We start from the raw sequence: 26,969 nt of genomic DNA, 5'->3' as shown, positions 1-26,969 counted from the left end.
GGACACGTCACGTATATGGGATCACACGTATATGCCCTTTTGTGACTGTTTTCACGGTGCTGTCACATGGCTGAGGAGCTAAGGGGAGATAATGTAAGTGGCCCACTGCTCAGGGAACTTTAACCCCAATCATCTGAGTATCTGCTGATTTTTTTTTTTCTTTTTTAGATGATACTGGACTAACACCTTGGTACTGAACTACACCGCTATCTTTTCTCCTCCCTTCCCCTCCCCCATTTCTCTCTTTCTTTCCATCCCTTTCTCCTTCCTTGCCTTCCCTCTTCCCCCTTCCTTTTCTTTTCCCTCTCTCTGTCTCTGACAGGTCTTGCTAAGTTGCCCAGATAGGACTTGGAATCCTCCTGCCTCAGCCTCAGAGTGCTGGAATTACCAGTGTGTGTCACCATGCCCAGCTTGAATTTCTGAAAAAGCATCAACAAAGGTTGTCTTTTTCTGCTATCAACTCTCTCCCTCCTCCTTTCATGGACGCACACCACACAAACCCTCCACCCCTCCACCACCAGCTTTCCTCCTGTTACTTCCTCGTGGGACTGACCTCACACTGGGGCTGCTCCTTGAGACTCAGGACTTATCCCAGGGAGCCAGCAGTTGTGTGGCTGTAGCACTCGGCCTGGGAGGTCCCAGCAGCAATTCTGTGCATCACCACTTGGGAAAACCCAATGAAGCAGCTCAGAGATTCTTCCAATTCTTTTCACACAGACAAATTCCCCTTTATTTACGCCTGCGTCATTCTCAACTGCCCTCATATGCTGCCTCAAAATAGTTGCACTTCTGAGCTTGGAAACAGGCTCACAAACCATGCTGAATGCCATGCTACTTTAATATTGGCCAGAATGCCAAGGGCCAAGTTCACGAGGGCCAGAGGCTCCAAAATGAGAATGGCTGCATATATTGTCCAGCCCAGACGACACAAATGCGTATGGACACAAAACTGAAACTTTGTAGAGAAGAAAAAGAGGCTTTAACCCAATTTCCCCGCAGAGCATGAATTCCACAGTGTGGAATTCAAATGTTACAGAATGGTGCACTGATACGGCCTTAAACAACCCTGAACCACACAGTGAGAAAAAGCTTCCGCGCAGTCCTTATTCTAAGTACACCTAGAAAAGACACCCAGTGCTCATCTATCTCTAACACTGGCCAGGTTTTTCTTGTTGTTTGTTTGTTTGCTTGTTTCACAAAAAAGAAAAAGTTAAGCTCTGGCCAGGCCACAGCTCGTACCTAGAATTTAATAGCATTGTTTTGACTTTACTTAAGGTTCTTTCTTTTTTATAGTAATAACACTTACAGTACTGATATAAAGTATCCTTTTAAAACAAATTTACTGGCTGGGTGTGTTGGCATATATTTGTAATCTCAGCACTTGGGAGGCTGAGGCAGGAGGATCACTGTGAGTTTGAGGCTGGCCTGGGCAACAGAGTGAGTTCAAGGCCAGTCTAAACTGCATAGTGAGACCCTGTCTCAAAAAGACAGAAAAAAAATTTTATTAAACTTCTGAACTGGGTCATTTAAGAAAAATACTATGTAAATACAAATGTGGACCTCAGAGCTAGGGAAAATCCTGATAGTGGTTCTCAAATGCCTGTTAGACATCTGGAAAGCACTGATTTGGGAGTAAGTGATTTCTCTTGGAAATTTCAGACATCAGGAATTGGCTCCTACAGAGAAGCGGCTATGTTTTTGAGCCCAGCATAAGAGGAACCTATGGGAGCTACAAGGGTGGCTGGAGACTGTTTCAAACCACTGGCCACCCATGAAAATTAGGAAATGTGGAAGTAGACGTCACTTACTTAGTACTCTCTCACGGTGACATAGGGCATTCAGCTCTTCAGTAAAAAGCAAAATGGGGTAAAACAGTGATAGAACTTGTGACCCCTTATCAGAGGCCTTGGAGGAAATTATGTATAGGGACAGGGAGCCCCATTAATCTTTAAAAGGGAATAAACATGACTCTAATCTCTATACAAAATAAGTCTCCCTTCTCTGCCACCACACCCGACACCAGCCTCCCAGAGCTACCAATGGGAACACACGTCTCCCAGTCCCCTTCCTACAGCCAGCCATTCTCCTCAGTTTCCTGTACGTCCTGTATATTTGTTAGGGGGAACATTTATTTTCCACTCATCTTGTTTCTTGGGGTGGGGGACTACACCACAGTAACACATTCAGCCATTGGCATCTTTCTGGGTTGTGGAGCTGTGTAGCACTGTGCTCTTCCCTTAGTGGGGTTTGGGATCTAAGCCCCATGCTCCAACCTGGCTTTTCTCACCAATAATAATGCATCTGAATCCACGTCACTCTCTGAATGATAAGTGTTCTGTTGGCCACACTTATCTAGCACCTTACTTAGCCACTACGCCACATGTATACACCCACTGGCAGCCAGTGCATGGCTGCCATTAATATCGCTTCAGGACTTTTTGCTACCCCATATTACACTCTCAGTGAACATCCTTGAACTTACTTCTTTGCACACGTGAAGGACTTCTGTGTTTGTACACGTGAAGTCCTCTGGACGAGAGGATGCTGGGTCACAGAGTACGTGTATTTAAGTAATTTTCCTTAAATGACTAAGTAATTTAAAAACTTAATTTAGTACAAAGCATACTGGGCAACATCAATGCTCTGTCAGCCTTGACCTTCAGCTGGTCTTCAAAGGGTATCACGTACTGAGCCAACTGCCATGCATGACGTGGGTGGAGAGTCCTTGGCATCTTGTCTCCGACTTCCTGACATCCCTGATTTCTGGAAGCACTGACTCTGGCCTTATTATGCACAGCAGCCCCTGCCGGCCCCAGAGCTTGCCTACTGGGCACACGTGTGTCTCTTGCATAACACACCCACGCTGCACCCTTTCCTCCTGGAGACATCGAGGATCCAGCAACTCTCTGGTTTCACACTGGATCAAGACAGGCCCAGCAAACCCAGTATGGCATCAGAACTCATCCTTGCCATTCATAGAAACTTTTTTTTTCTTTTAAATAATGTAATGCTTGGGGAGATAGCTCAGTGGCACAGTGCCTGCTTGGCAAGCACAAGGTCCTTCATTCCCGGTACCAAAGAAAAAAGAAAAAAATGTAATGCTGAATGATCCCCACCCCCAGCCCTGCCTTGGTTCCTTTGGACTTCAGGGCTCTGCCTCTTCACTCAGACTGGCCGTGTCACCTTAATACGGTCCCTGGAGCAGTTTCTCCCTTCTGCCCTCAGCTCCCTCTCTCACGCCACTGCCTAAGTCTCATTTCCAATATCCTCTCCCAAGAGAAGAGTCCCTGGCCACCAGGAGATGTCACCACACCCGCTCCAGGATTATCTATGCCCTGGCTCTTGTCTTTGGAGAACCAGCCCTGTCTACAGGCATTGTGTCTGCTCACTTGTTCACTGTCCATCTGCCCCCTGCACAGAAAGCTGCCGTTTACAAGTTCTAGAAATGTACAACTGAAAGGTCTGCAGAAAACTCAAAGCCTGGTTGTCCAGTGGTGGGAATGGAAGCCAGGGAGGGCCAAGGCTTGCTCCAGCCTCAGAGCAAAGCAGGAACAAGGCTTCAGAATGCCGTCTCATGGCGCACACTCCAGTCACTCTTCTGACTCTGATGGGACACTCCCTCCGCCTCCCAAAGGTCCACGACAACCTTTTAATGGTTTGTGGCCATCTCCCAAAGCCTCTGTTCAGTTTGTAGGCACAACCTTCACTGAGCAGTAAAACCATGACGCTCTTCCTCTTGCAGTTTCTTTTTTTTTGTTTTTTTTGTTTTTTTTGTTTTTGTTTTTTTTCTGGTACCAGGAATCAAACTCACAACCTTGCGCTTGTCAGGCAGGCGCTGTGCCACTGAGCTAAATCCCCAGCCCCCCTCTTGCAGTTTCTTCAAGGGCTGAGCAGAACACTTAAGAAAGTGCCCTGGGTTTGGGCAGTGACCTACTTGAAGCTGGGGGATTGCACTGGATGGGCTTTTCCAGTTCCTGTGAAGTAGTCAAAGTCCTGTGATCACAGAACTTCTCTCTTAAAAATATGCATTCTTCTATGTAACATGTGTGATGATTCGGATAATAGAACTACAAGGCATCTGGTGAGAAACCACAGCCTTCTGCCTCCCTCAGTCCTGCTCCTCAGAAACTGACTTCCAAGCCTTCCAGCTCCCCTCACCTCTCTATACTTCCAATGTTCAAGCACTTCTAGCTCCCACGAGCTTACTGCTATCAACTTCCTGCTGACAGAAGTTTTCCCCTTGCGCTGACATGTGCCCCCATCTTCAGCCTCCCATCCTCCCAATTCAGCCTCCACTTAGACCAACAAGCATCACTTACACTGTCACCATGTGAATACCCTACCCTGCAGAGCCAAATGGCGCACCGTGACTGCTTTTTCTTGAGAAACTCTTCTTTCCCTGTAGTATTTCTCGTATTACTTTACCTTCCTTTCTTTGCTTTCTTTCCTTTCTCTCTCTCTCTTTGGCTTCATCTATTTTCCACATTTCTTAATAAGCTCTTCCAAAATATTTTTTTCCTGTAGTAGGGATGGAACCCAGTGGGGATGGAACACATGCTAGCCAAGTGCTTGATCACTCAGCTACATCCTCCGTCCTTTTATTTTGAAACAGGATTCCAGACACGTCAGCCAGGCTGGCCTTGAGCTTGCAATCCTCCTGCCTCAGCCTCCAGAGCAGCTGGGATGAAAGGCACTCACTGTCACTCCTGGCCCCAATTTTTAAAAAACATTGCAGGTCCTTCACTGGAGAAGCCCAGACACATAGCAAACGTTTGGCTTGAATCAGCTCCAAGCTTTGATTCAGTGCATTCTTCAGGGTGTACATTCTGCAGCCAGGTCCTCTCCAGACTCTGCCGTCCCGCCTCTCTGCCACACAGCCTCAGCAGCTGCTGCTGTCACAGCTCAAGTAGGACAAGCAGTCCACACGTGGCCTTCTGCAGAGGAGACGAGCAAATTCGACCCTAGGCTGGCATAACTCCAAGAGATGTAGGAGTTAAAGCAAATCCCTGGGGAGGGGAGCCCAGAGGGATCAATGCACATGCAACTGAGACCTGCAGTTTACACAGTGTGACCTACCAGCCTTGATCTTCAGCTGGTCTTCAAAGGGTATCAGCACTGAGCCAACTGTCATGTACGACATAGTTGATGAATCCTTGAAATCACGTCTCTGGTGGAGCAAAGGATCGTTATCCCCATTTTACAAATGAGAGGTGAAGATGCGCAGGAGTTTCAGGTGATTTGCCAAAGTTTGCAGAACTGGACCTCAATCCCTCGGTTTTCAGACTCCAAATCCAGGACATTTTTCCATTGTCCCCCTTCCTACTCACATGCTAGGGCCTAATGAAAATCACACAGCAGCCTAATTAAAATCTGGCAGGAGGGCACAAGCAGTGCCCAATCCACATCTTACCCGTACTTCTGGCTGGATTTCCCTTGGGCTTTGGACCAGGAAGGAGTTATTTCTGAAGGCAACATCTCCCTGCACTGGCCCAGTAGCTAGAGTGCAGGTGTGCCTGGGAGAGTTAAGAGGGGCCTGATTAAGAGCTACACTTTAGTCTTCACCTCCACTAACAACAGTCTTCTGCATTTTTAACTCAAACTCACTGGCCAAGCCGAAATATGTGTTGTCTTTTTTGAACCACTTTGAGATTAGCATGGATTATGAATAGGGTATTTCCTTGATCATTAAAAGAGTCATTCAGATGTGGTAGAATGGACTCAATTCTGTTTTCTAAATGCATCTCTCATACCATGCAGAAACTCCCATGGTGCCCACTGGGTGTAATAAACTGCCTGGATGTCCCAACTTTGAGTGCAGGGTCGACTCCATGGCAAGCTAGCTTCAGTTTATAGATGTAAGTTCTCCCCATTCTATGAAATGCCCATAAAAATAATCACATAGCTGGGGCACAGTGGCGCACCACTGTAAACTCGGCTACTTGGGGGCTGAGGCAGGAGGTGTGAAAGTTTGAGGTAATCTTGACAACTTAGCAAGATCCTGTCTTGAAATAAAAAATAAAAAAGGCTAGGGATGTTGCTTAGTGGTACAGCACCCCAGGGTTCAACACCCAATATTGAAAAAAGAAAAAAAAACACTAGATATTGATATGAAGATTTTTTTGAAAAGTTTAAAGGAAAGGATCAGTACCCCTGTTAGGAGAAGCAGCACCGAGCACCCTCCAGGTGTATGGGCTGGGCAGAGTGGGTCTGAGAAGGAGGCACCAGAGGCAAGAGGAGGCAGGGAGGCCCTGGGGTGTGGGTGGAGCCATGGAAATTCTGCACACAGAATGGAATATTTGGAGCTCAGGGACTTTCAAGCTCTAAAAGCCCACAGAAGGAGGCACTCCAGAAATGTCCCTCCAGACTTCAGATGGCAAACAGGTGCCCCAGGATCTGACACCTCCTCACTGCACCCTAAGTAGAGCTGTCATTCTGTTGTTGCGAGCTTGAAGAGTGTGTGTGTGTGTGTTTGTGTGCGCGTGCGCGCGTGTGTGCGTGCACGCACTGCACATCCAGCCTCGGGTGTGGGAAGCTCACAGAAGTCCTGCTGGTGACTCACTGGCCCTCCCTTCCCCAAAGGCAACATTCAGTTTGCCATCACAGTGGGACATCAATGCCAGGGGCTTGTGGATGACAGGAAGGCCTGGGACACACGCACCAGCAGCCCGGAATCCTGTCCTGTCTTCTTCATCAAATCTGCACCACAGGAGTCCCAGCCCCAGCCCCCTTTGCTGTGCCCACAGGAAGCGGCCTTGGCACGCACATATTACAAGTGCAGGAACAAGAGTGAGGCCAGCCAGCTTCCCGCCAGGGAGAACATGTTTTTAAGATGACCACGAGGTCCACCCAGCTCTGTTCCCGCCTTGCGAGTTCTTCCCACAATTCAGGTCAAAGCCTGTGCTACAGTCTTTTCCTGGAATTGCAGGCACCAGGACAGCCTCCCAAGGCAGACCTGAGCTGTGGAACACAGGGGAAACCCAGCTGAGGAGAAGCTGCCCAGCCGCACAACCAGAGAGACCTGAGGTCCACGCAAGCTGCTACCTCAGTCCCGGGCTGGCTGGAACCCAGGCCCCTCCCATGGCCCCTGCACTCCAATGGGACAGTGGCTTTGGCCTGTTTTCAGGAAGGCAGAGGTCAGCTCAGCCTCCTGCCCTGGGGTCTGGACACCAGCCAGCCGGCAGCTGAAGCCCATGTATCCTGAGAGGATCAGCTTTGAGCTCAATGTGGCCAGGGCTCTGGGCACAAAGCCAACGCTCGGCTGTGTTCGGAAGCAGCCCCTATTGGGATTTGACCATGCTCCAAGGCAAAAACCACTGAGGATGAGTCTGTCTGCACAGCCATGGGTCTTCCAATCCCCTGGAATAACAATAACTGCGACATCAACAATAGCGAGCCAGTGTTTACTGCCAAGTATGTGCCAGGCACTATTCTAAGCTCTTTACGCACATTAACTTGGTACTCATGAAAACACTGACGTAGGAACTATAATTAGCCCCATTTTACAGGTAAAGAAAATAAGGCCCGGAGAAGTTAGACAACTTCCCCCAAAAGTCACATGGTTAATAAAGGCTGGAGCTAGGACTTGAACCCAGGCAGCCCGCACCACAGATATCATGGTGCTGCCCAAGGTCAAGCTTGGACTTCCCTTCCCCTGATGCTCTAAGGCCTGACCAGGGAGTCATCCAAAGTCCTAGGGCCACAAGTGCCTTTGGGTGCTGGACCCAGTTTCATGTCGTTCCAGGGGCACACTTTGTGAAGCACTACAGGGACCACAAAGTCATGTCCATGTCCTCAAGGCTGAAGGGTCTCCCCTCACTGTGCACAGGGTAGACATCTGTCACAAGGGGACAGCCCTCTCATAAGGATGCGCAAGGACCATGGCTCACTGTGTAGGCAAGAAATCAAAGGTAAGGAAGTTGTTTAAGTGATCTAGTTCACAGGGAGCAGAAGCAGGGCTCAGACCCCAGCTTCTGGTCACTAGGACATTGTTCATCCCTCCCCTTCCAGTACTGGGGATTGAACCCATGGCCTCTGCAGTGAGCTCTATCTCCAGCCCCTTTTCTGTTTTTTTTTTGTTTGTTCCTTTGTTTTTGTTTTTTTAAGTTTGAGATTGGCTCTCACTAGGTCCCTAAATTGCCCAGGATCCTCCTGCCTTAGCCTCCCAAAGTGCTGCAATTATAGGTGTGCGTCAGCTCACAAGCTTACTGCTTATTCTTTTACAACGGAGCAACTGTTTACATTACAGACATTTACTGAGCACCCTCTGAGTACCAGGCTCTGGTGACAAACAGATGACCACAGTCCACAGTGGGCTGTCTGTTGGGCAGAATGGAGGGGACAGCTACAGAACACCCCAGAAGGCATATGCCGGACCCCACTGGAACCAGACCAGCCACAGCCTTCCACTGGGTGGAAGCCTAACAGGCCCTAAAGCCATGCAGAGGAGGGTGGATACCAGCCCAGAGGCAGTGGGCTGCAGAAGGCTCTGAGCAGGGTCACTGCATATCTGCTTATAAAAGAAATCATGCAGCAGCTAGGAGGGAGCAAGCTGGGGGAGCTACAGCGTAGTCCCAGGAGACCGGATGAGGGTCTTGATGAAAGCAAGAGAGAGGGAGAGAGCCCTGAGCTCATCCAGACAGAGCATCGGGGGATGAAAAGGGACTGGAGGACGGGGCAAGGGTCCTCCGTGTGTGCCGGCGTGGTAGCTGGCTCGTGATCTGCACTGGCTGGGCCAGGAGGAGTGCAGGGCGGGGATGTGGGAGAGCAGCTCATTTGGCCTGAGAAATGTCTTGTGGGCAGTGGTGGCAATAGGTCCAGCACCTGAAAGTATGGACAGGAGAAGACAGGAGTGAGAACAGAAATCCTGGTGTCACAGGTGTGTGGGTGGCAGGGGAGGAGAATACTGAAGGAGACAGACAGTTGGGCACCCCAGGAGGAGAAAACCAGGAGCCAGGAGAGAAAAGACCAGATGAAAGGTTTGGGTGGGACATGAGGTCACTGGCGGATGCAGTCACAACAACTTCAGGGAAGCAAGCGAAGCCTGTCGTGAATTTTCTCTCGAGTGCTACTCACAGCGGGATGCTGTTTTGCAGGTGTTCGGGTGGGCATTATGTGCCCCCATCATGGCAGCGGGCCTTGTAGGTCTTCCCAGCCCCTGCAGTGCAAAGCTCGGAGACGGTGCTCAGGAAGGTGTGATGGAGGAAGGCGAGAAGGAGCCAGAGGTCAAGGAGCTCTGTAAGATGCTAATAAAAAGCAAAGAAGTGGAACTAGATTTTCTTTCAAGTCTGGCAACAGCGGGAGGAAGAAATACTTATCTAGGGCCTGGAATTCCTTCCCATAGAGAAAACTCCAGTCCACACGGCTTTATTGGTGAATTCTGCCAGACATTTAAGGAAGAATAACACCAACAAAACTGGTCCAGGAACTGAAAAGAAGGCCCCCCCCAACTCGTTCTGTGAGGCTGACATTCCCCAAAACCAGACAAAAACACTACAAGAAAGGAAACACACAGAGCCAAGTGTGGCGGTGCACGTCTGCAATCCCAGCACTCAGGAGACTCCTGGCACGCAATATCCAGAGTTCAAGACCAGCCTGGGCTACATATTGAGTCCACCCTGGACTACACAGAGATCCTGTCTCAAAAAACCACAAACCCAAACAAAACAGAAAGAAAAGAAAAGCAGAAACCAGTATCCCTCATGTACACAAATGAAAACTTAAAAAAAAAAAAAATTAGGAGGAGGTAGGGACTGGGGATATAGCACAGTGGCATAAGCACTTGCCTGGCAAACGCAAGGTTGTGAGTTCGATCCCTGGTACCGCAAAAAAAAAAAAAAATTTAAAAGAGAAAAACCTCCCATCAAGTGGGAGGACCTAGTTCTTCACCCATTGAACCCTGACTTGTTTTATCAGTAAAAGGAAGGAAAATACCAATTCTGCACCAATTCTAACTCAAGGCCGCAAGAGGTCTCTTGCCCTTCCCACTCCCTCACTATCCGGCCACGTGATCAGGCCAAGCTGGCCTGCTAGACAGTGGAGACCACACAGAACACAGACATGCTTTTCCAGTGAGTCCAGCCAGCCCCAGCTGACCCACCAGCCGGCTACCGATACACCACCCACCCAACGCAGCTGAGCTGCCCACCTGCCGCATGAACTAAACTCGCAGTTTCTATTCAAGCCAGCACACTGTGGGGTGCCTTGTCACACGGCAGGGGCTAACTGACGCCAGGGAGAAACACTGCTCAGTTAAGATTCAGAGCTCCTCGGACACGGAAACCCTGGCATGCACATGTTCTCCAGTGTCAAGGCTACTCAGCAAATACTTGTTGAATGCTTGCTGGTTTGTGCAGCTTCTACATAACAGCTAATAGCTTCTGCTCTGCAAAAGACTCTGGCTGATCCTGCTGATCACAGAGTTCACTACCCTCTGCCCTGTCATCCTGAAATCCTGCTGCCCAGAAAACCCACTCCATGGCCCAGAGAGGGCTGGTGGTACACCCAGAGGCACACAGCATATCAATGAGGGGTGAGGCTGATCTAGAATAGGCTGCTAGGTGGAAGGCAGGTATCAAACTAAAGTTAGGAATTAGGTTAGGAACGTTCTTTGCTTTGTGGAAGACCTAGCACTGGTGACTTTCAGGCAATCCCAGCAGACTCAGTTTAATAGCCATTTCCTCTTTCATAAGTGACAGAAGTTGTCATTTCTGTAGATGGATTTTGCAGGCCACTTAGCCAGGCCCAAGGAGCTTCCAGACCAGGAAACCAAGGGTCTACCTGGTTAACCTGTAAGTTAGTACAGGATGGAGACAAAGGGCAGCTAGAAGTTGGAAGCAATTTGAGCAAAATGAGAGAATAACACAGACTGGAGCCCAACAGACTGAACTGCATCCAGCAGCTTACCCACTCTGTGCCTCAATTTCTTATCTGAAAACTGGGCACAACCCAGGTATACCTACCTCCTAGGGTCATGGGAGAGAAATAGGAGAAAGTGCTTAGAACATTGCTTGGCACATGGTGGGTGCTCTGGAGGTACAAACATCATCACCAGCATCGTGGTGAAGGAGCTGACCTTGGAAGTGACCCTTCGAGACCCAGCCTGTCTCCTCATGTAGCCAGTGTCCTTCTCTCCTGTCCACTGCCACCGCTGCCAGACAGGAACCAAGAGTGAAAACAAACCACCTGGGCTGCCTCCTGGTGGAGGTAGTGGGAAATGCAAGCAGCAGGTGGCTGGGGGTCAGGACACTTTGGGGACATTTGAGGCACTGTCCTCAGTTTTGCCTACATGATGCTGCCCCAAATCTGCCCTCCCCGTGCCACCCCCAGAGCTTCAAATATATCCACGTATCTCCCGCATTATGAGTCACTCACTTTTTAAACTTACACTTTGCTAAAAGGAAGCCTTAGATCACAACTGAAATGGAAAGTCAGCATTGCTTCCCTAAAGAGGGGGTGCTGGGAAAAATAAACACATAGAAAACAAAATGATACTGAATTCCAGCTAGAAATGCTTGCTGCTGAGAGCTCTGGGTCCAAGGCCAGCTTTCCATCCTTCTTTGCTAAAACAGGACGTCACAAGTGTTTGGGAATTTCAGAGGCTCTTACACAAATCTGAGGCCTCCTTTTTGAAGGGTTGAAAGGGAACTGAAAAGGGGGTGATTTAAAGGGATTTTATTTTACTTAATGCCAGGATCTGGTCCCATTGAAGCATCTGTGAGTTTATGTGTCAACCTGGCCAGGGTGTGGTGTTTCTGGGAGGGCTTGGGGGTGAAACGCACATCTGAATCAACAGACTCTGAGTCCAGCAGATCTCTCCGCCTAATGTGGTGGGCCTTGTCCAGTCAGTTGAAGGCCCAACCTGAACAAAATGCTAACCTCCTTCAGGCAACAGGAAAATTCTGCCAGCAAAATGGCCTTCAGATTTGGACTGTAGCACTGGCTCTTCCCTAAGTCTCTAGCCTGTTGGCCTACTCTACAGATTCTGCACAAGCCAGTCTCACATAAAACAATCCCTCAAAATAAATCTCTCTCTCTCTCTCTCTCTTTACACACACACACACACACACACACACACCTGGACACCACAGTCTCTTCTCCACAGATGATTTTACTTCAGCAATTTTAGTTACCCACAGTCAACCACAATCAGAAAGTATTAACTGGAAAATTCCAGCATAAACAGTTCATGAGTTTCATGTTGTGTTCTGTTCTGAATAGTGTGCTGAAATCTCAAGCTGCCCCAGGATGCCCATGGTCCAGCATATGCACACTTTATGTGCTACCCACTCGTTAGTCACTCAGTAGCCCTCTTGGTCATCAGACGGCCCGTGGCAGGGCTGCAGAACTTCTATGTAGGGTTTGGTACTGTCCACGGTTTCAGACAGTCACTGGCTGAAAGGTGGTCTTAGAACACACCTCCTTGGACAAGGGGACAGGACCCTGAGCAACACAGCCTCTCCCTCGGTGTCCAGCCCCACCGTGACGCCCCAGCCTGAGGGCTGAAGGCTAGTAGGGGTAAGTGGAAGCTGTTTGCATCACCAAACACTCTAGTCCGCCCTGAGCAAGCTCCGTGGGGAGCATTTCTGAGCTGGGAGCTGGGTCCAGTCACAGGTCCCCAGCAGCATGCCTGGGGGCTGTGAGGACACCAAGCTGGGGAGAAGAGCAGCTCCCAAACACCCAGCTCCTCCCACTGGGGCACCTCAGACAGTGTCGCATCTGCAGCAATGGTACTGTCCGCAGTGGCAGCGGGAAAGTGATCCCACACAAAGGGAACCGCAAAGGCACGCTGTCTCTCTGAAAGGCTCCACTAGAACCACCCTGCCCCGGCCAAGGTCCAGATCTGTACTGCATCCATTCCCATTTGTGAGCACAACCACGTCCCGGGGAGCTCACTGCTGCAGACACTGTCCCAACCACAGGGCCCAAGCTCAAGAACAAGGGTCCCCGAACCACAGTCACTTCCGTTCTACCTTCTCATGCAGCTCCTCAAAATGCTACTTCGGATTTGTCCTGAATCCACTTTCTAACATAAAGACACATATTTTAACAAGAAACAACTTTTGACTCCCTGGAAATGGAAAATCAGCATCACTTGCTATAAATAGAAATTGTGAAAATAAATAATGTCCCTACTCCCCCCCCAAAAAATGTTCACAAATTCCAGTTTGAGGCTGTTGCCTGCTACAGGAGTGATGCTGGAGACCTGCTCTGTCTGTGCTAAATAAAGAAGAAACACTTGTGGGGGGTGGGGGCACACGCCTCTAATTCCCGCACTTTGGGAGGTTGAGGCGGCAGGATTACAAGTTAGAGCCCAGTGGGGGCAACCTAGTGACTTAGCAAGACGCTGTTTTAATATTAAAACTAAGAAAGGGCTGAGGATGTAACCCAGACGTGAAAACCCTGGGTTCAATCCCCAGTTGCAAGAGAAAAGAAAAAAGGGAAAAAGAAGAGGAGGCTTACACAGTCGGAGGCCTTAACCGTGTCAGTGTCAGCCAAGACTTTCCCTTTGTGGAATCAGAAGAGGTGAAGGAATTGAAAGCGAATCACTTTCCCACAGGGGGCTTTAATGTCCCTGGAGGACAGAGCATCACTTGCCCCCGCATTATGACTCCCACGCCTTAGAAAACAGCACTGTCCCGGGCCCTCTCTTCCACTGATTCCAATTCTGTCTTGGGGGGTCCCCCCCAGGGGTCCCCAGAACATATGCCATGCCTTCCCTCCACCTCCCTCAGCCATTCACCCAGGCCCTGCCTCTCCCAGAACTTCTGAGTGGGGCTCAGCTGGGACCTAGGAGGCCTGGCCCCAGACTTACAGGAACGTCCCAGGGAAGCTTCCTAAGACTGAGAACCAGGACAGGGTTGGGCATGAAATTAAACCCCAGAGGCGCAGAGGAATCAGAACCCCATACACTGCTGGTGGAAATATACAATGGGTGATAGAAAAAATACAGTGAATATTTAATTTTTTTTAAAAAGTTATTACAGTAAAAGACACACTGCCATTAATCCCCCTCCACATGCTCTCCCTCTCTTTGAACACACTTACCCCATTGTTCTCGCCACTTTCTAAAGCAGTTCTGGAAGTCCTCTTTCCTGAGCATCTTTATGAGGTGCGTTAAAAATAAAACGATAATGTTGCTGGGCACTGCCATCCAACAGAAAAGCAGACTCGTAAAAACATTACAGTGTGTCCTCATCCACCCTGTTCACTGGATCTGGTACCTGCAACTCTGGCTCTTCTTCAAAGTCAAAATGACCATGAAAGGTCAACATTTCGAATCAATTCAGGATATCTAGGCAGCGACAACAGACTAAAGACCCTCACAAAAGAGGACTTCCAGAAGTGCTTCAGAAAGCTGTGAAATGATGGGATAAGGCTGTACGAAGTGAGGGGAGTGTTTTTCAATCACACCTCACAGAATGGTGTGAGCACTGTGGGAAAGAGTCTGGCAGCTGCTCAATTAAACATCGAACAATGGTGTGATCCAGCAGTTCCACTCCCACATATATCCCAAAAGAAAGGAAAACATACATCCATGAAAAAAAAACTTGTACACGAGCATTCGTGGCAGCACTAGTCATTATTACCAAAAGGTGGGAACAACCCACATGTCCATCAGAGAGGAACAGTTAAATGAAATGTGTGTATCTATATTATTTAATATTATTTGGTCATAAGAAGGAATGAAACCTGCTCCAATACAGATAAACCTTGAAAACATGATGTTTAGTGAAAGAAACCAGACACTGAAGGCCATATATCGTGTGATTTCATTTACAGAAATGTCTAGAATTAGGCAAATCCCTGGAGTCGGAAGTGGATCAGCAGTGGTTGGAGCTGATGGGGCTGATGGGGAAAACAGATGCTATCTAAAGGGTGAAGTGATGAACATGTTCTAAAACTGATGATGGGCTAGTGAACATACTCAAATACAATGAATGACTCAAGCACCTTAAACAACTCATTTAAAAAAAAAAAAAAGATTTAAAAAACAAGGAAGCTCTGAGCTCACTGGAGGACACTGCAAGGGCACAGTGACCTATGTGCTCTCCTGCCCCTGCTGGGCCGCAGCAGAAGCCCTGAATCAGGAGCAGGGGTCTCAAGAGGAAGGGCCTGATCTGAGCCAGCAGCTCCCCATTTCTAAGGCCACGCCACGTCTAAAACTGATCTTCTACCCCCAGGGCCTGCGACTGTGCCAGCTCCCCGCTTCCCAGGATGCCCCCAGAGGTGGAGCTGTGCGTCCCCATTTGCCAGGCTGTCCATTAATGTGCTCCGCAAACACTTAGAAGGCGTGCAGCACGTTGTAGATGGATGCTCTGGGAGAACATGAATACGTGGAACACCCAGTCCCGGTCCCCATGGAGAGCTCAAATGAACTGTCAGGATGCTTCAGTGTCCTAAACCAGTGTCCCTCTCTTCTCCCTAACAAGCAAGGTTGGCTGCCATCCTCAGGTTGACCAGGCTTATGCAGGAGCTATTCCCTCTGTCTGGAAAGTTCACTGATTCTTGGAGAGACTGGCTCCACATACTCCATCCGGCCTCAACTCCAAAGTCACCTCCTCCAAGAAGCCTCCCTGAACTCTCCAACCTAAACAAGCCACCTGCCCTCATCTCTTCTATTTTATTTTCTTCAAATCACTAAATATCACCTGTCATTTTCTTACTTACTTCAATTCACTCTGTCTTGTTGTCTTGTCTGTCTATACTGGAAAGTCTCTAAGGGTGAGGATTTTTATCTGTTTGGTCATTGCTGTGTCCCTATTGCCTTGCACAGGCCCTGGTACTTGGGAATTACCTGTAGACCAAAGGATGGTGACATGTCAGGGGTACTCTTCTCCCCATGCCAGGCCTCCCAGGAATCCTTGCCTCTCAAGATGTGTCAGGAGGTGGGTGAAACTCAGGGAGACCTTGCCATGGTGGGGGATCTCACAATGGAGGCACAGTATCCTCCTCCCCTGAGAACCCTGAGACCTCCCGTTCTTGAGATGAGTGGGCCTCTGAGTGCAGAAGCAGGAATAACCTGAGTCCATGACCTCCTGCTTTGAAACTGCAAGGACCAACGAGGAAGGAGTAGGCAGGGGTTCAGGCCAGTACCCAGTGAATCAGCTCTAAAGGCAGGGGGGCAGCAGGATGGGACCCTGGCTCTATAGGAGTTCTGAGGCCCCCAGAGGACAAAGCACAGTGGGGAGACTGGGGGTTCCCGAAGAAAGAGCAGTGGGCCTGAACCACCTCTGTGTAGCAAATTAAGGACCTTTTGGATTTCGGTCCTTCCTGGTCTGTATGGAGGCTCGCTGTACGCGGTATGAAGAACCCCAAAAGGATAAAAGAAATCGAGGAAATCAAGGCACCATCCCAACTGGAGTTTCTGGTGTCAATTCAATCCATGATTTCCAGATAAGAAAACTTCGGGGCAGCACATTTCAGTAGCTTGCCCAGGGTCACACCACCCAAAAGTGACAGACCTGGGGTTTGAGCAGTCCTGCCCTTTACCACCGCCTCTCCTAAAGAAGCCAAGGAAGAAAGTCACAGAAAACAGTGACGTCATAGGCCCAATACAGGGAGAGCCAGACAAGGGCTGGCGAGGAATGGGGACACAAGAGTGCACCATTACAGCCCCATCCCAGACTAATTAAATCAGGACCTGGGAGGCCAGGTCTCCAGTGCAGCTGACCCTTGGTATCCACTGGGGACGGCTTCCAGTATATCTTCCCAAAGACACCAAAATCTAAGGGTGCTCGAGGCCTTTATCTAACACAGCACAGTAATTACGTATCGCGTATCATCCTCCTGTATACTTCCACCATCTCTAGGTGAGTTACAATACCCAATACAACGTTACGCTGTTTTGCTTAGGGAGTAATGACAAGAAAAGAAGTGTGTACATGTTCAGTACAGCTGCAATTCTTGATCTGAGGCTGACTGAATCCCCAGATGTAGAATCCGTGGATGTGGAGCGTGGATGGTATGTATAGTATTCAGAGCTGCCCGGGTGATTCCAGTAAACTGCCAAGTCTGCCTCCCCCGGGTCAGCCCTTCCACTGGTCCTTAAATGACAATACTGTAAGCACCTGCTCCCTTGAATTTATATATCATAGCTTACATAGTTATATATTTACATACACTGCGCATAAAATGAAGTATAACTGGCCAGGCTGCACCTTTCTCTCTTGAGACTAGAGTGAGGAATGCACTGTTTTTCTTATGCTGCATTCTCGTGCAGGAGAAAAGCAATACATTCCAGGAGAGGGAACTGGCCTATTTGCTAACACCAAGGACTGTCGCTAGAATGAGCACCTGGTACCATTAAAATGGCGAGGGAGAAACATTCCTTTAGCTCCTCCTCCTTTATCTTTTGTTTCATTCAACCAGCTTAGCCCGAGTCACAGGGCAACCTGGGGCAAATCACATCTGCCAACTGGATCTGGGTTCCTCATGGGTGGGCAGGGGGTTGGGCTCAAGCAGCACGGCCACAGATCAGTCCCTGTGTGCACCAGCTGAGGTCAGGAGACCCGGGGCAGTGCACGGCATGGGCATCCTCTGTGGGGACTTCTAAGGCAGCTCTTTGGTGCAAAGTGGAAGGAAGTGAGAGCAGCAAGGTGAGGTGGGAAAATGCCAGGGAAACGTGGGTTTACCGAAGAGGCCACAGCCTGACCCCCTGGTGCGCTCCTCACGGCGAGCAGCTCAGAGACTTCATCCTGCCTTGAGGCCCAGCAGCTGGGCTCACACTCTGGTGTCCTCAGTCACTCGCATGGTGTCCTCAGAGGACCCTCTCACAATTTCTGGGGAGCGGGGAAGCTACCGCTGGGGAGACAAGTGCACATCCAGCACTGGAGACCTGACCGGAGCACCGCCTCTGCACACCACACGCTGTTAGAGTTTCCACTCCCTCGACCCATCCCCGTACCACCCACTGCCTGTACTTTCCTTTAAAACACATTAAGCCTACATCGATTCATTTGTAAATGTGTATTAACACTGTAAATGGAAAGATCAGCATCACTTGCCAAGTATTAGCCTTTTAAGTAATACACTTTAAAATGTGCAAAAGTCCTTAACATTGCCCGTATGCTACAGCAGTCACCTCAAACACCTCCAGGTGTGTGGGCCCCGCTCTGGTGTGCAGTGACGAAGCCTCTTTCTGGCTCTGATCTCAATGACTGTGCCCCATCCCCACCCCATTCCCCTGATGGAAAGACTCAGACCGCGACACCTGGGGCCGGACACGACTGCAGGGGGAGAAGTAGCAGGGACACCTGCAGCCTCCAGCAAGGCATCCAAGACATGGAGCCTCCCTTCTTTTACAACTCTGCCTCCCTCTGTGACTCTGGCTGGGGTGCTGTGACACCTGCCAGGGTGCACTGGGGAACTCAGCACATACAGACACCTGGCCCGTGTGCCTGCTAGCCCTTGTCACACTTAAACAAGTGCCAAGAGAATTAGCACTGATAGAATTAGGCAAAGGGCTGATCTGACTTGATCAGGGTTACAAGCTTCCTTGGAGAAATGGTGCCAGCCTGAAAGGTTAAAGAGAACCCAGTGCGCACAGAGAGGGAGGGAGTGTGGAGGGAAAAGGGGAAAGGGAAGAGCAGGGAGCTGCGGTGAGAGGATCAAGAACTGGAGGAACTAAGTGGCCAGGGGACTCAGGCAAGAAGCCGAAAGGAGGAGCTAGACCTGTGCCCCAACAGCACTGGGGGAACCTGCCAGGCTACCTGTGCCCCGCCCCTATCCTCGGGGAGGCTGCTGTCATTCCTTCCAGGTGGGGACCTAGAGAAACTTTTTATCAGAACTCCCAGGTGAGTCTGATGGGCCACTAGCCAAAGACATTCAAGGCATATCATGCAAGGCCTCAGGTTTTTGTTGTTTTAGAAGCAATCAAAACTACTGGAGTCTTTAAGTGGGTTGGGCAAAAAGAGAGACCAGGTCAGCTTTGCTTCGCTGTAGGAGCCCTCTGGTACCTATGGACAGTGGACTGCAGGGCCAGAGTGACCACAGAGACCACGAAGTAGTCAGTTTGTCAGAACGAAAGATGACGGGGTCTGGGCCAAGATGGTGGGTGAAGAGGATGGCGTCCAGGAATACCAAAGGTTTGCGTGAAGAGGCAGAGGCTTGCTGCGGGCTTTTCCCATAAGCCACCAATGGATGTTGATGGCATTTATCTAAGGACTGAACTGTTACTTCAGGGCTGTACCGAGCACAGGAGGACCGGCTCAGATCCCCTTCTCCGCACCACCTCTCTCAGATTCATGGGCCCCCAACCACCGGTGTGGATTTCAGCACACTTTCCACATCAATAAAACAATGCACCGTGGTTCCCTTGCTGTCTTTGGCTCAAAAAAGATCATATGATCTGATTATCTAAATGCATTTATAAAAGTAAGGGAGGGAGCAGGAGAAAGAGGGGTTTTCATATCACGTCTTTGAGGACCTTCAAGACTGAGATGACAGACTTTGGAGGAAGCGCATTTGACATCGAGATTGCCCACCAGAACTTCTGCAGCAAAGGAAGATTCTGGGCCCAAAAGACCAAGATTATTTACAGAAAAGGAGGCAGGTGTCAAGTTTTTACAGGCATAAGAGGGAATGTGTCTAATCAAGCTCAGGAGTCTCTGATTCAAATCCAACCCGGCCACCTGCAGGATTTTAACCATGTTATTTATGTAACAGAGCGCATTCATCTCCAGAACAGGGAGAATAAGCTCTCTACCTCATAGGGTTGGTGCGCACTTGAAATGAGGTCAGCGAGGCAATGCAAGTGGCCTGGGAAACTGCTCTGCACTCTATAAATGCTCGAAGGGCAGCAACGGTATTGTTATTACTTCAGGTGGCACTGGTAAATCACAGCCATTTTCTTCTGCTCTAAAACATCAACCTGAAACACAGCAGGAGGCCCAGATGATCTTTACCTGCCTCCTTTGATTCTCTTCAAAGCCCAGTGGTCCCCACCCCTCTACACACCTTCCCCTGGATTTCAGAGCTGCCCTTTGGAAACACCTCAAGTGAACTCATAGTTGCCCCTTTTTTCCAAAAAATGATCAACATCTGTGTATAGCACCCACACTGGAAACCCACTATGCCTACGAGATGTCCACAGTGTACTGTTCCAAGGAGGACATCCACGGGGCTGCAGGACATCCCCCAGTTCAGTGCCCCGGACCTTGTTCCTGGATTTCCACAACGGTCCCTCTAACAGTCTGTGTCTACAGAGCCTCTGCCACACAATCCAGCCAACACTCTACCGCCAAGTTCACCATCTAAAGCTCCCCACCCTCAGACCTACAAAGACCCCATTGCTTCTGGACTGCAGCGAGACTCCCTCATTATCTGGACATGGAGGTAGCTCACAGTGCGTTCTCTTTGTTAATACTGGAGGCCTAGCACTCCCCCATCCTCGACAGCTCCATCCCCTCCTCCTCACCAGAGTGCATCTATTCTGATGCATCCTTCCAGGCACTGCTCCTCCGATAAACTAAAGGCATGTGAGAAGCTCGCAGCTGGGTTTCTGTTTATTATTACACAAATAGCACATTTTCCACATACAGCTTTGACACTTGTTTTTTCTTAATTCAGTAATTAAGAAATTAATTACTGGATTAAGTAATTAATCCATAAAGCTCTTCCCATATTGGTACATACAGATGTACTTTGTGGTTGGTTTTTTTTTCAGTACTGGAGATTGAATCCAAGGCCTTCGCACTCAGCTACATCCCCAGCCCTTTTTATTTTTTATGTTGAGATAGGGTTTCAATACATCTCTAAGTTTCCCTGACTGCGTTTGAACTTTCAGTCCTCCTGTTCAACCTCCCACAGATGCTGGGATTACAGGTGTGCCCCACCACACCCAGCTACACTTTGTTTTTTTCCATTGCTGTAAACTATTCTGCAAAATGACCAAGGGATTTAGGTCGCCTCCTCAGAACCATGCTGCTAGGGGATTACTAAGGACTCTTCCAAGACCCGTTCCAGCCCCACAGGCTTCAGGAAACTCTTGCAGGCCACCACACTGCAGGCCTCCCTGCAATCACATCTCCTGAATCAGTTTCATCATCAGAGCCTCTTTTGAAGATAAGGAAATCCCCCTTTAAGTTGTGGCCGCTCACTACACAAAGTTGCTTTATAATAGCCATCAAGATGAAAGTGGGCAAGCAGCCTCTCCTTCAGCTTTGCTTTGGTTCAAGCAAACCACAAGCATCTCAAGCCACTTCCACAGACATCAATATATCACCTCGTCTGATCCTCAGACCAACCGCTGAAGGCCACAGGGTGGAGGGATGACCCTCGTTAAAGATGAAGGGACTCCTGTGGAAGCTAAGGGGCAGGTCTCAGTCTGGGGGCCTTTGTGCAGAAGAGAGATGTGGGTGAGGAGCCCCCAGATGTTCTCAGATTAGTCCTGTCATCAAAAATGTGAAATACGTCCCTTCTAGTCCCTGTTAGAAAAGCATCTCCAAAAGACATTCACACTGGTATGAAGATTTTGCCGAACACAAGGCCCATCTGTTCTTATTAAATAAGCTCTTTAATTATTTAAAAACTGTTTTAAAGTTTAAAACATCAACTTTCATTTCACCCAAAGCAGTAGTATCTGTGAAACTGTGGCTCTGCGCGCTGACATATTTTTCCAAACGCCAACCAAGAAAATACGTAATTAATTTCTTTTGTTTTTATGTTCAGCTGCAGATGTTTTAGGATTATCTTGGGTACCATCCACGATAATACATATTTAGGAAACATTAGAATAAGATTAATGAGATAAATCGGAGTCATATTTACTCACTGCAAAATTGTTTTATTAGTCTCCTTTTCAGACAAGATAGTTCACCAGTGAACTTTGTGATTAGCACACTAAGAAGAAACATTTTCATTAAGAAATTGCTATCACAAAACTTTACTTGATTTTAGGCTATAGGCAGTCTGAAGTGAGGGACAGCGTGTCCATCTCTATATCCTGAAGAGTCACAGCTATTTTGTATTCCAGATTTCTGAGGACACATTAATGTTAAATATCAACCCAGTGACCTCTCTGTTGGCTTTGGATCCAGGGTCCTACGAAGCTTCTAGAAGGCCATGTCACCCAGCCTGTCCATAGAGGTCAGGGTCTAGAGCGACCTCCTCTTGTCCCTCAGTCCCTCACAGATGACCAGAAGCCCAGCTTCCTACGGAAAATGAGGGCCCAGAAATTCAATTTTTCTGTCCAACAACTACTCATTAAGTAACGGAGACACCAACAGCATCTCTGAAGGGAAGGAAGGAGGGAATCATCACCCAGTTCCCCTTTTCTTTACATCCTGCCTATGGCCTACCTCCCCAGAGCCTGCCAGAACCCAACAGCTGTGCCCCTGGAGTCACTTGCTGCTCCATAGGAAGTGACTTATTGTTTCAGCATAGCTCTCATCAGGATGTAGGCATGGAAATGCAGCAGAACGATGACACATGTCCCATGGGTCCCTGACCCTGGGGCCTATGGCTGGAATCCCACTGACCATTCCCCAGCCGTTGAATTCAGCTGGTGAAGTCCCTCCATCCAATCTAGCCTTGGGCCTGCTGTTAACTTACAGGGGAGCCTCGACAATTCACTCCACTGCATGTCCCCAGCTGTTAAAACTTTCTGAGGTCCTCATGTTCCTGAAATTCGCCCCTTCCAAACATCTGTCCTAGGATTGGCTGGCTGGAGGAGTCCAAGTGACTCTGGAATACAGCAGTCCCGGTGTCCCCACTGCCAGTCTCCGCCCCAGGCATCAAGTTACCAGCCTGCACTCTCGCTGGGTGGCAACCATGCCTCTGATATTTTTAGACTCCCCCCTCAGCCTGGCCTTAACCAGAGCCAGACACATCCCGACGAAATTGAACTCTGAGGGCAACTTGTGGAAGGAGACAAATCACCATTCTGGGGGCAAGGAGGGGAACCTCCTCTTTCCGTTACCCCCACACCTATCCCGTTCCTTCCCTGGACAGGCCGAAGCTGGGCACAGAGTCAAGCTCCAGTTCTTTCTACTATGCCAGCTGCCCTCTTCCCTCATTCCAGCTGCCTGCTTTCCTAAGCCCAGTCATACACATTCGTGCGCGTGCTTGCTCTCTCTTGCTCTCTTGCTCTCTCTCTCTCTCTCTCACACACACACACACACTCACTATGTTAGGAAATCTCTAGGACCCCCTCAACTTTGGGTAACCACCACCTTCACTCTGGAGCCCCAGTGGCCGCAGACGCCCACCCCCCTGCTTGGCCACTGAAGCCTGTGCCAGAGGCCCCACGTGGCCACAGGGCTGGACATCAGCCACAGGTTGCAACACACACACAGTTCACTGGCCTGCGAAGAGGTGGCTGGACTCCTGCCTCTCAAACACATCTCGCCACCCAGCCAGAAGTCCAAAGCCATCGTCTGGCCTGGAAAGTATTTATATAATTTTTTGTCTCAACCGACTTCCCTTTCTGGTCAGGTCTGTCTGTCAGAGTTCACTGTGACAAAGAAGTGGCCTTTGCTGAGCTCCAAGGGCCGGGAAGGTGCAGGGCGGAGCAAGGCCAAGGCAGCATCCGTGTGGGCCTGGGCCTCGGAACTGGCTCCATCCTCCTCATGACTGACCTGTGGCTGGAAAACGGAGTCTGTGTGCTCCTACCATAGACACTATGAGAGAGACAAAGAACAGAAATCTAGATGTCCTTACTTGCGAGTGTGTGCGTGCATTTGTGTGTGTGTGTGTAACGGACATGCCCTGTACACGCAATTCAATTCCCCCATCTAGGGCAGTGCCAGCCTGAGAGGGGCCTCCCCTCTGGGTGGGGCAGCACCGGCCAAGCTCCACCTCTTCACACCACTGTTTCCTCTGGCCCTGCCCTTCCCCTCTGCCCCTGGAGCCTCCCCTGGGTCGCAGGCAGATCTAAATTCCCCACTAAAGGGACAGAAGAGGCTCCAGACTGTGAGGCCTGTTCTCTGCTTCCCACCAAGCGGGGTGGAGGCGGTAAGATCTAAAACCCGGCAGTGGGAAAACAGGTTCAGCACCTTTCTGCCACCTCCATGCCCCACCCTGGGCAACAGGCCGGGCATCTATCAGCCAAAGCCCCCACAGGCATCTGCACCCTGTTTTCCCCAGAAGGGTCCTCTCCACCCCATTCTCTGCAGCCACCCAGGCCTCTCCAGGTTGAAATAAGGGGGTCTCGGGGGAGGCAGGTGGAGTTCTAAGCCTCCTTCTTGCACTTTAGCTCTTGCTCTGTGGCCTTGGGTAACCAGCTTGGCTTCTTTGGCCTGGATTTCCCCATCTGCAACAGGGGGATATGCTGGGAACAGCTCGGGGTGCAGCTCACCTGGAGGGGAGGGAGAAGGAGCAGGTAGAGCCCACTACACACCTCCATTAGCCTCCCCACCGCGTTCTCTCCAGGGAACCTGTCCCTTCTCAGCCCCTTCTTTTTGATATCTGGAGGCAAAATTCCAGGAAAAGATGGCCAGCCAGGGTGCATGGTCCTGGGATTTCTCTGATTCAGACTGATGGGCCAAGGCAGCTAGAAGTGTCTTTTCTTTTTCTTTTGTCCCATTATGCAAAAATGCACATTTATGACTGTAACTATTTGTAAGTGTACAATTCAGCAGTGTAAAATACACTCACAATGTTACGTAACCATCACTACTACCTGCACCCCGTACTTTTTTCACCCTTCCCAACAAAAACTCTGTACCCTTAAGCACTAACTCCCCCTTTCCCACTGACCCCCAGTCCCCGGCAACCACCCTCCTCCTGTTCTTGGGTTTGTCAATTCCAGGTGCCTCCTAAAAGTGCAGTTGTTTGGGCTGGAGGCTTCTTAAATCCTTCTGCCAACCCCTCATTCACATCACAACATCAACACAGACACACACACACACACACACACACACACACACACACACACCTTGAGAGCCCTGGCCGTCAACTTCGTTCCAAAGTAGCTTCATTCCATTCTGGCCTGGAGGGAAAGCTCTGTCTGTGGGGTCTCCCTTGGCCCAAGAGTCAGCCCCCTAGCAAGACCTTGAATACCGCACTGGAGTGTATTGAGATTCCTGAATCGAGGAGGGCATAGGGGCCACACCCCATCTCTCTCCTTCCATCCGCTGCAATCCTTAGGTAAGGCTCTCCCTGCGAAAGCCCCGCAGGCCATAGCACAGTAGGGGGTGGGTTGAAGGGTCACTGCAGCATACACTCCCCCATCCCCACCCCACCCCCACAGCTGCCGCAGCCCCTAGGAAGTTGCTCCTAGCCGCTGGGGGGCGCGCTGGAGACTCAACTAGGAGGGAGAGCGGGTGCGCAGCCTGCCAGAACCCGCGCACCAGCCTGGGCGCAGCCGCTCTGCCCGCTCAGGTCTGCGGGGACCGGGCGAGGGGGGTCTGAGTCCCACACGCGACAGAGAGCACCCTTGTACTCGGAGGGCACCCGGCCTGCGGCTGGCTGGGCGAGGGGAGCCGCCCTGACTCCTCCCCAAACTTTTCCCGCCAGCCTGAGCGCAAAACGCGAAGGAAGCTGACCCGCGGCGGCGAGGTGGAATCCCGGACGCGCGGGTGTGGCGCCCACGGGAGGGCTGGGCTGCACTCCAGAGATGCGGAGCGGGAATCGGGGTCTGCGGCATAGACGGAGCCTCGGCCCCTCGCCGCCCCCCACAACCCTAGGGCTTCTCTGGCCCCCAAAGAGCGCGGTGGCATCCCTGCTGCCTGGTGCACGCTGCCTCGTGCCCCGACGCCACTCGGCGCCCTGCGCGCATCCCCCGGGCGCGCCCCCAACTCACCGGGCGCAGTCGGCGGCGCGGGCGGCTGGACAGACAGATGCACGGGCTGGGCGCGAGGCGAGGCCGCCGGGCTGTTTTGAAGCTCTGGGCCGGGACTGCGCGCCCTCCCTCCTCCCTGGCGGCGGCGCGGAGCCTCCTCCCCACAGCTCCCTCCTTCCCGAGCCCGCCTCCCGGGCCGTGATGTCAGGAGCCCGAGCCGGGGGAGGGACCGCAGGAGGCGGTGGGGGACCCTGGAGAGAAAGGCCAAGCGCCAAGAGCGCCCCCAGCGCCCGCCCGCCTCCCCGCCCCGCTCTGGACGAGTTTGGGGAGGAGTCGGGACGCGGGAGAGGCGGGGACAGGCAGGGGGAGAAAGACGCTGGGGAGCGGGAACTCTGGCTGCGCTCACCTCGGTTTGCCACCCCCTTGCCCTCTCGTCCCACCGCTCCTCTTCCCTCTGATAGGGGTTCTGGAGGCCAGCCTCTTTCTTAAGCACTTCTGTTAGTTTGGAGCGCTTGTCTAATCGTTCCTTCCTCAGTTTCCTCTTCTGCAAAAGGACCCTTTCCTCGAAGTGTTGAAGACCTGACAGTGACACCACACGGAGGGCTTGGCAGGCACAGCAGAAGCGCTCCAGCAGGGTTTATCACTGTTATTTTTATCTGTCGGACCTGGCTCCGGTGTAGGGTGGCAGGGCCGCGGAACCAGTCCTAAGGTCCCTCCGTGGTTTTCTCATTCACCTCCCCACCAGTACACACAGAGACCCCCACATCGCTCCCGTGTTCTTCAGACTCACAGTCCTGGAATTTATTGCCCCTGAAAGTGGCAAAAATCAAGGAGCAGCCGCCTTTGTTTCCGGCCTCGGTTTCCCCAGTTGAGCTGATCTACCTCAGAGGAGGAAGAGGAGGCTACAGACATCCGAGCTCCATGCGTGTTGAGGGCTATATTTGAAAGATTGAAGAAGTTCCAAAACAGGCTTAGGACACATCACAGCACATTTTAAAACTTCTAACAGGTTAATGTTATTTGCACAAACTCCAAAGTCCAAGGAAGTTGATTTCTGTCACTGACAAAATTAAAACTCCTTTTAACAAATGTGACTTACCCAGCACTCCGGGAGGCTGAGGCAGGAGAGTCACAAGTTTGAGGCCAGCCTGGAAAAGGCTGGAAAGGGCCTTAACTTAAGGAGACTAGGTCTGAAAATAAAAAATATTTTTTAAAGGGCTGGGAATGTAGCCCAAGGAGAGGGACGGGTCGG

General features: G+C 50.5%; 1 protein-coding gene across 1 annotated transcript in view; it reads right to left on the bottom strand.

Moving 5' to 3' along the window:
- Emp2 (epithelial membrane protein 2) overlaps positions 1 to 26,014 on the bottom strand; it is a 35,069-nt gene extending 9,055 nt beyond the window's left edge. The window contains exon 1 of the mRNA XM_005391190.2: positions 25,739 to 26,014. The gene's annotated coding sequence lies outside the window, so the exon portion shown is untranslated. The remainder of the gene's footprint in view (positions 1 to 25,738) is intronic.
- Positions 26,015 to 26,969: the final 955 nt, after the last annotated feature.

This window comes from Chinchilla lanigera, unplaced genomic scaffold, assembly GCF_000276665.1.
Source record: "Chinchilla lanigera isolate Chin_1 unplaced genomic scaffold, ChiLan1.0 scaffold00041, whole genome shotgun sequence".
Classification (NCBI taxonomy): Eukaryota; Metazoa; Chordata; class Mammalia; order Rodentia; family Chinchillidae; genus Chinchilla; species Chinchilla lanigera.
The sequence above is the reverse complement of the archived record's forward strand: the minus strand, read 5'-3'. Positions and strand labels throughout refer to the sequence as shown.